Source organism: Equus asinus, chromosome X (assembly GCF_041296235.1).
Source record: "Equus asinus isolate D_3611 breed Donkey chromosome X, EquAss-T2T_v2, whole genome shotgun sequence".
NCBI lineage: Eukaryota > Metazoa > Chordata > Mammalia > Perissodactyla > Equidae > Equus > Equus asinus.
In genome coordinates this window covers 6,262,978-6,270,035 of record NC_091820.1, presented here as the reverse complement: position 1 = coordinate 6,270,035, position 7,058 = coordinate 6,262,978, and positions in this window count along the sequence as shown.

Below are 7,058 nucleotides of genomic sequence, written 5' to 3'. Positions count from 1 at the left end.
GCCAGATACTGTTCTGGAAGCTTGTGGTATATCAGAGAACAAAATGATGATTTTTATCCCAGCAGAGTTTGCGTCGTAGCCAAAGGAGATGGACAAAATCAAGAGCTGCAAGAAATCAAAAAGTATGTTAGAAGGGGATAAATGTTACAGAGGAAAAGAAAAAGCAGACCAGGATAAAGAAGGTTCTGGAGGATAGGGATGTAAGGACAGGCTGGAGTTTTAAATATCGTGGTCAGGGTTGGCCTCATCGGGAAGATAACATTTGAACAAAGACTCAGAGGAGGTGAGGGAGTTACCTGTGCAGGCAGAGAGATGACCCTGTTGCGAAGAGACCCCGAGGCTGATGTGACCACGGGCCTCCTTTTGTCCCGGGCAGTCTGTTTATGCCTGTTGTCTCGTCATAATTACTGCTAGTGCTGCCTTTCAGTCCACAAAGAACCTTGCTTTGGACATCACATTACATGGCCACCCTACCTAGGGGGGGAGTCTGCTGGCCTGCCTGAGGAACTGCAAGGAGGACAGGGTGAGTGAGTAACAGATGGCCGAAGGCAGCAGGAGATGAGGTCTGTCTGGGTTTCCTATCGCTGCTGTAACAAATAACCACAGACTTGGTGGCTTAAAATAACACGAGTTTACTATCTCATAGTTCTAGAGGTCAGAAGTCCAAAATGGGCCTTACAGGGCTAAAATCAAGACGACGGCAAGGCTGCGTTCCTCCCGGAGGCTCTGGGGGAGAATTCGTTTCTTTGCCTTTTCCAGCTTCTAGAGGCGCCCACATTCCCAGGCTCTTGACTCCTTCCTCCATCTTTAAAGCCTGCAATAGTGGGTTGAGTCCTTCTCACATTGCATAATTCTGACCTCCTCTTCTGCCTCCCTTTTTTACTTTTAAGGGTCCTTGTAATTACACTGGACCCCTCGGGGTAATCCAGGATAATCTTAAAGTCAGCTGGTTAGCAAATTTATCTGCATCTCCAACCTTAATTCCCCTTTACTAGGTGACATGTAACATACTCACAGGTTCCACTGGACCTCTTAGGGGAGCCATTCTCCTGCCTTCCACAAGGTCTAAGAAGTGGGGGGCAGGGCGCTGGACAGTCATGCAGGACCTCGCAGGCAATTATAGGGACTTTGGCTTTACTCTGAAAGGAAGGGGGGTGCTCTGGAGGGTTTTGAGCAAAGGCACCATCTGACTTCTTCTTAAAGGGATCCCCCAGGTGCTGTGCTGAGAATAGACTGTAGGGGCCAGGACAGAGTCAGGAAGTTGAGTTAGGAGGCTCTTGTCAATGTCGTCCAGACAGAGAAAATGGCGGCTCCCATAGGCTGTACCTTGGTGGTGATGAGAAGTGGTCGGATTCTGGACGCAATTGGAAGGGCAAGCCATAAAGATTGGATGCAGATGTGTCAGAAAGAGGGGCATCAAGGAGGACCCCAAATGTTTCCCATGGGCAGCTGGAAGGATAGATTTACCAAAAGGTGAGACTGTCAACGGTGTAAACATGATGTTATATTTTCACGCATTGATTTATTGTTTATTTTTTGTTTCTATTTTCCAATGTAGTGTGTGCGTACATGTGTGGCTTCTAAAAAGAAAGAGTTATTGATCAAGTTGTCTTTGTCCCGTTTCTAGCCCAGGAGCACGTTTATACTGATATCAGATAAGTGATTGTCTGGTTTATGTAGAACCTATTACTCCATCTTCTGGTGGCTTTCATCCCCTGTGGGACTAAACCTTAAATCCCTAGCTGAGCTCACAGAACTATCATGCTCTGTCTCTGCTTGCCTCTCTGGGCCCACCCTTCATTACTTTCCTGGACATTCCTGACCCCAAATGACTTGCACTTCCCAGAACACACATGCTTGTTCTCCACCCAGAACAGTCTGCTAACTAGGGGCGGGTGCAGAGACTGGCTATGCTACAATCTCCCAGGGAAGTGATTAAATAGACAGCTTCCGAACCTCCTAAAAGCCACTGCATCAGAAGCCTTGGGAGTGAGTCCCAGGAATCTGCACAAAACAGGATTCTACTGTCCTGTTGGTGTGTGGGTGTGACCTCAGACCAGCAGCACCAGCATTGCCTGTGAGCTTGTTACAAATGCCAATTTTGGTCCCACTCAAGCATGGAAAATCAGCATTGCTGGGAAGGTGGCCCAGGAAACTGTCCTAACAAGCCGGCCACAGGAAAGTTTGAGAGCTGCTGGCCCAGTGGCAAGGATTCCTGACTCTTAAAGCCCATCTGATGTGGGTTTGAAGCCAGGTTCTAACACATATTCCTGTGTGGCCATGGGTGAGTCTCAGAGCCTCATTCTCTTCATCTGTAAAGTGGGGATAATAGCTGCTGGATTAGAGGTTGTGCCCATAACGTATGTGGCACGCGATGGATTTCTAATAAATGGTGGCTTCCCACCTTCCCCCACCTCTCCTCACCTGGCTGGCTCTGCGGGGTTAATATCACGGCTTAGGGTGACAGAGACCTGGGTTCCAGACCCATCTTTACCACTAACTGGGGAATCTTTGGAAGTCACTGTAAAGTGGGAAGAATATTAATTGTATTTATTACACTGAATTATTGAGAGGATTGATGATGTTTATACCTACATATACTTGGATGTGGATCTTCATACGGAATGTGGCACATTTTAAGTCCTCGATGAGTAAGAGCCAGCGTTAATTCATTCAATGGCTCAGTAAGAACTTCCTGCATGCTTTCTGCGGGCCCCGCCTTGTCACAGCCGAAAGGGGTACGACACGGTATGAGTGGGTGGAGGTCTCCACTATGAAGCCCCCTCCAGGAAGCCACACTGTCCATCACTCTCTTACCTGGGTACCATACTCCTCACTCCTCACCCCAGCAAGGTCACTCTTCAGCTGCCCATCTTCACCTGTCTCTCTCTTCCACACTGAATTGTGACTTCCTCCAGAGCTGGCATCTCTTGATCTCTGGGGCAGAGCTCTGTGTGAGCAACAGGATGAGTGTGCTTGGGACGGGATGAAATTGTAAAGGGTCCCTTTGTCCTGGGCTTGAGCCCCCAGGCTCTGAGGGACCCTTAAACCTGGACCAACCCCAGATGCAAAGGGATTTTGAGCACCTGGGTCTTCTTGCCTGCTTGGACACCAGTATTTGTAAACTTGAGGGGGGGCGGTTAACTTTTGTCCCCCATTTACTCCTTTGTGTTGGGAACGCTCTGCTGCTGGCGCTGCCGCTCACTGATTGCAGATCCCTATTCTCAATTGTGTCTTGCCCGCCTCCCCTCCCTCAATACCTAGCACAGGGTTTTGTCACAAAAGTGGTTTTTCAGTTAAATATAATTTGAAAATCTAGATGAACAATACCATTAATTTGAAGGCACTTAACTTTATTCTGAACAGAGTTTTGTCACAGACACCTTGAATTTTTTGCTAGGGTTTTCTCATTCCTTGAGCATATATCTCGTTGCTTTTGGAGGAGGTCAGGAGAAGGATAATTAATTACTTAGCTTGATTTTGTTGTCACTTTTAGTGACAGTGTCACTTTTAGATCAGTTCACCTGGTTTTACGGAGCCTGCAGAGCTGAGGACTGTACGGTAAGCACAATTCCTCAGACCCCAAGAACTGTTGACTTTGGCCCACCTTACAAGAGGCAGCAGGGCTGCAAATGCAGACATGATATTAGCCTGGTGTACCACAGAAGTTTCTATTTGTATCTTTCCTAACAGGCATGCGTGTGTTTTGTAACCAAGAGTAGCCCACTGTTTGGCATCGGTGGGTTAATTGGTGTGACTCGGGTCCTTTTACGCTGGTCTTGCAATTTCTCTGCAGCCCTGGAAGTCAGCTATTTTTGGCAGCTGTCCTTGGCTGATGCTCCCCTGCACCTTCAGATCTTTATGAAAAGTGACTCTAGGCAAAGAGACATCCAGCTCAAATGAGGTCAAGGGTTTACTGGAGCGCCTGGGGGCTGCATGCAAAACCAAGCCAAACACAAGCAGACTTGCCCGACCTTGAATTGGTTTGCTATGTGTCTCTTCCTTATCCTGAGAATCTCCAAGGAGTCTTTTCCTGTGAACAGTGCATCCTCAAATCAAACAAAGATTTCTTAATAAAAAGAACAGGCAAAATATTGCCTTTTGCTTATTCACCCTATCACGAGTGTTCCTCCAGAGTCTCTTGATGTTTCCTCTTTGCTGACTCAAAATAATGATGGAGAACAAGAAGCCAGGGGCATAGGAAAGAGAAAAAGAAAGACCAGCTACCCTGAGACTCTGGGGAAGAGCCAGGTTTTTCTTGCCCCTCCCCCCACTTTTTGTGGTGGTTGTTTCATACAAGCTTTGTTCGTTAGATCCGCAAAGAAGTCTTTTGCTGGAGGGTGGGATAGAGGTGGCTAGGGCATCTCCATTAGGTATATAGGTTACAAAATGGCTCTGAGGACCGTGAAGGCTTGTGGAACGTTGCACAATGAAATGCTGGACCCGTTACATGCAGTGGCTTTCGCTTCCTGTACGTTTCTCTGAAACCCTTGCCAGGTTATCAACCGTTATCACCATCTTGCAGAATTTATGAAAGCTTCTGAGCAGTCATCTGTACAATCTTTTTATTTTCTTCCTATTTTGCCCTAAAAAAATCTCTTTTGTGCTTAGGACTCCTTGTGCTCCTGTACAGTATTTTAAAATGTATTCATAGTTTAAATAACGAAACACCACATCACCTGTGGCAAAATTAAAATTTCAGGGAAGGCTGGCAAAGTTTTGCCAGATGGGATCCTTCAAAAAACTGTGCTGATGAAAGAAGGACCAGCTCCTTTTCTTGAGTCTCCTGGAGCTGAGTCATTAAATGTGCATGGCTTGATAAACAGAAGTGACAGGAAGACAGTATCTTAGACACAGAAATGGAAGGGAATGTCCACAATGTCTAATGCAAATTAATTACCGCCCGCCTCCCCCGGAAGAAAGATGTTTGTAACCATAATGGAAGAATTATGGTTAAGAAAAGATTTACCATGTTAGCAGATTTCTTTCTCAATAATATAATAAAAACATTTTATATGTGGAAGATTTTGTTAAAGTTAAAAAAAGTCACCTCCTAAGAAAAGACAGCAATGTGATTCCTGAGCATGAAGTGATTTGCATTTTGAGGTTTTGCTCCTGCCTTGCCAGTCGAGATTGTGCTGAGAGAGCGTAAACCCGGAGAACAAAAAGGGTGTTTGTATTGTCAATGCCTGGCGCAGGAGAGTGGAGAAGCCAGGAAGAAGGAGTGTGATGAATTCCTAATTGTGTGTCTTTAGGCCAGAGTGGCCGGAGAGAGGAGTTTAGGGCCAGGATGTGGGCACCACGTCCTCAGAATTTTGCTGCATGACTCCACACATCTGTGGCGGGTGTGGACGCCTTTAGACAAGGGGTGTCTGTGGCTTTCTGGTATTTTAGCCAAGGGATGTATAAGAATAAGCCCAGCAGCTAGAACAAAAGGAAGCTCACTGTGGTCCTGGGAGAAGCCATGTTGTTTACAAGTGTCTAAGGACAGTCAGCTCAATGATAGACTGAGCGGTGGTTCTCAAAGTGTGGGTGCCTTCCGGCCACCTGGGGTGTTTGTTACAAAAGCACATTCCCACGACGTCACCACTGGAGTTCTGGTCCATGGAGCTGGGCAGCTTCCAGTGGAGGAGGCTCAAGGTCCCTCTGCCAAGAAACACTGGATGAGAAGTGACAGATCTGGTGACAATCCTTTACCATCACGCTTCGCTGTTTATGATCTGCATGGCTTAGGCCCTTTCAAATTCACCAGCAAACAATTTCATTACATTTTGAGTAAGGGACATCCTGATTTTGTGGAATGTATATTTTTTGGCCACAGCACAAATTACAACTCCTTAATTCTTTCTGGCTGTTTTACAAAGCAATCAAGAAATGTATGGCAGGAACAACAAAAGAAGGAAGCTGATTTAAAAGAAAAAGAAGTGCACTGCATGTTTCCATTGTGTAGGTACTAACTGTAAAAAAACAAAAGGAAAATTTTGGCAATTGAGAAAAGCAAAAGTGTTTAAGATGTTAATTCTGTTCCTAAAGGAATGAATTATTTGGGAAACTGGGTATTGTGTCATCCTTGTGATTTGGAAGATATTTTATGTTTTACTTAATTATATAAAAAAATTAGCTGGTGCTTTGTGTGTGGTTAGGCCAGCTTCACGGCTGTGTGACAGTTCCGTCACACATGGCCCCATGCTCAGATGGGGCCTGTGCTGGGGTTTAATACTCTACCACCGCCATATCGAAATCCTTAATTTTATCGTTCAGATTGTGTTTTGAAAGTAAAGTCTGAGAACAACGGAGCATGAACCTGGGGGCTTGGAGGTCCCCTTCCAGCAGTCTCCCTGACTCCCCAGGGTGGGCTCTCTGCAGCCACTTTGCTGCCCCCAACCAGGAAGAGCTGCTACCCTCTGCCCATGGCGGGTGCAAAGGGGTTGGAATGTTCAGGCATGTGCCCCACTTCCTAAGTCATGAGACCCCAGGCGCCTGTGAGGGTCCACACTAGTCCTGTGGGTATCGCTGTGCCCAAAGAAGTGTGACACTGAAAGTAAAAGACACCATCACAGTTCAGAAGAGACCTGAGAAGAAAAGAAAAAAATCTTTATTTCATTTTATTTTTTTCTGCTTTCAAACAAAGGCCCCCATGTTTACATTTTGCACTGTGTCCCACAAGTGATGAAGTAAGTCCTGGGTCTAAGTCGTGTCTGGACACGTTTACCCCGCAGTGGACTGCATGCAGGTCAGAGAAAGGGAAAAGGATGACTCATTTTCTCACAAACAATACAGCGAAAGAATCCAAAGGACCAATTTCTCCTCTTAAATTCCTAACATAGTTCTAGAAATGTTGCAAGTTAAAAAAAATCCATCAAGGTCTGTTTATTTTTAAAAACAGCTAATCATTTGTTTTCCCTGGTCCAGCTCTGTGTGAGGACAAGCAGTTGGATGGAATCAGGCCTGATGGCTCCATGTCATGCAGAAGTGACAAACTGTCCCTGACTCAGCCAAGTCTCCATCCTTCTGGTATTTGAGGGTGTCTGAAGGTACAGCTTCAGTGAGGGGAGGGG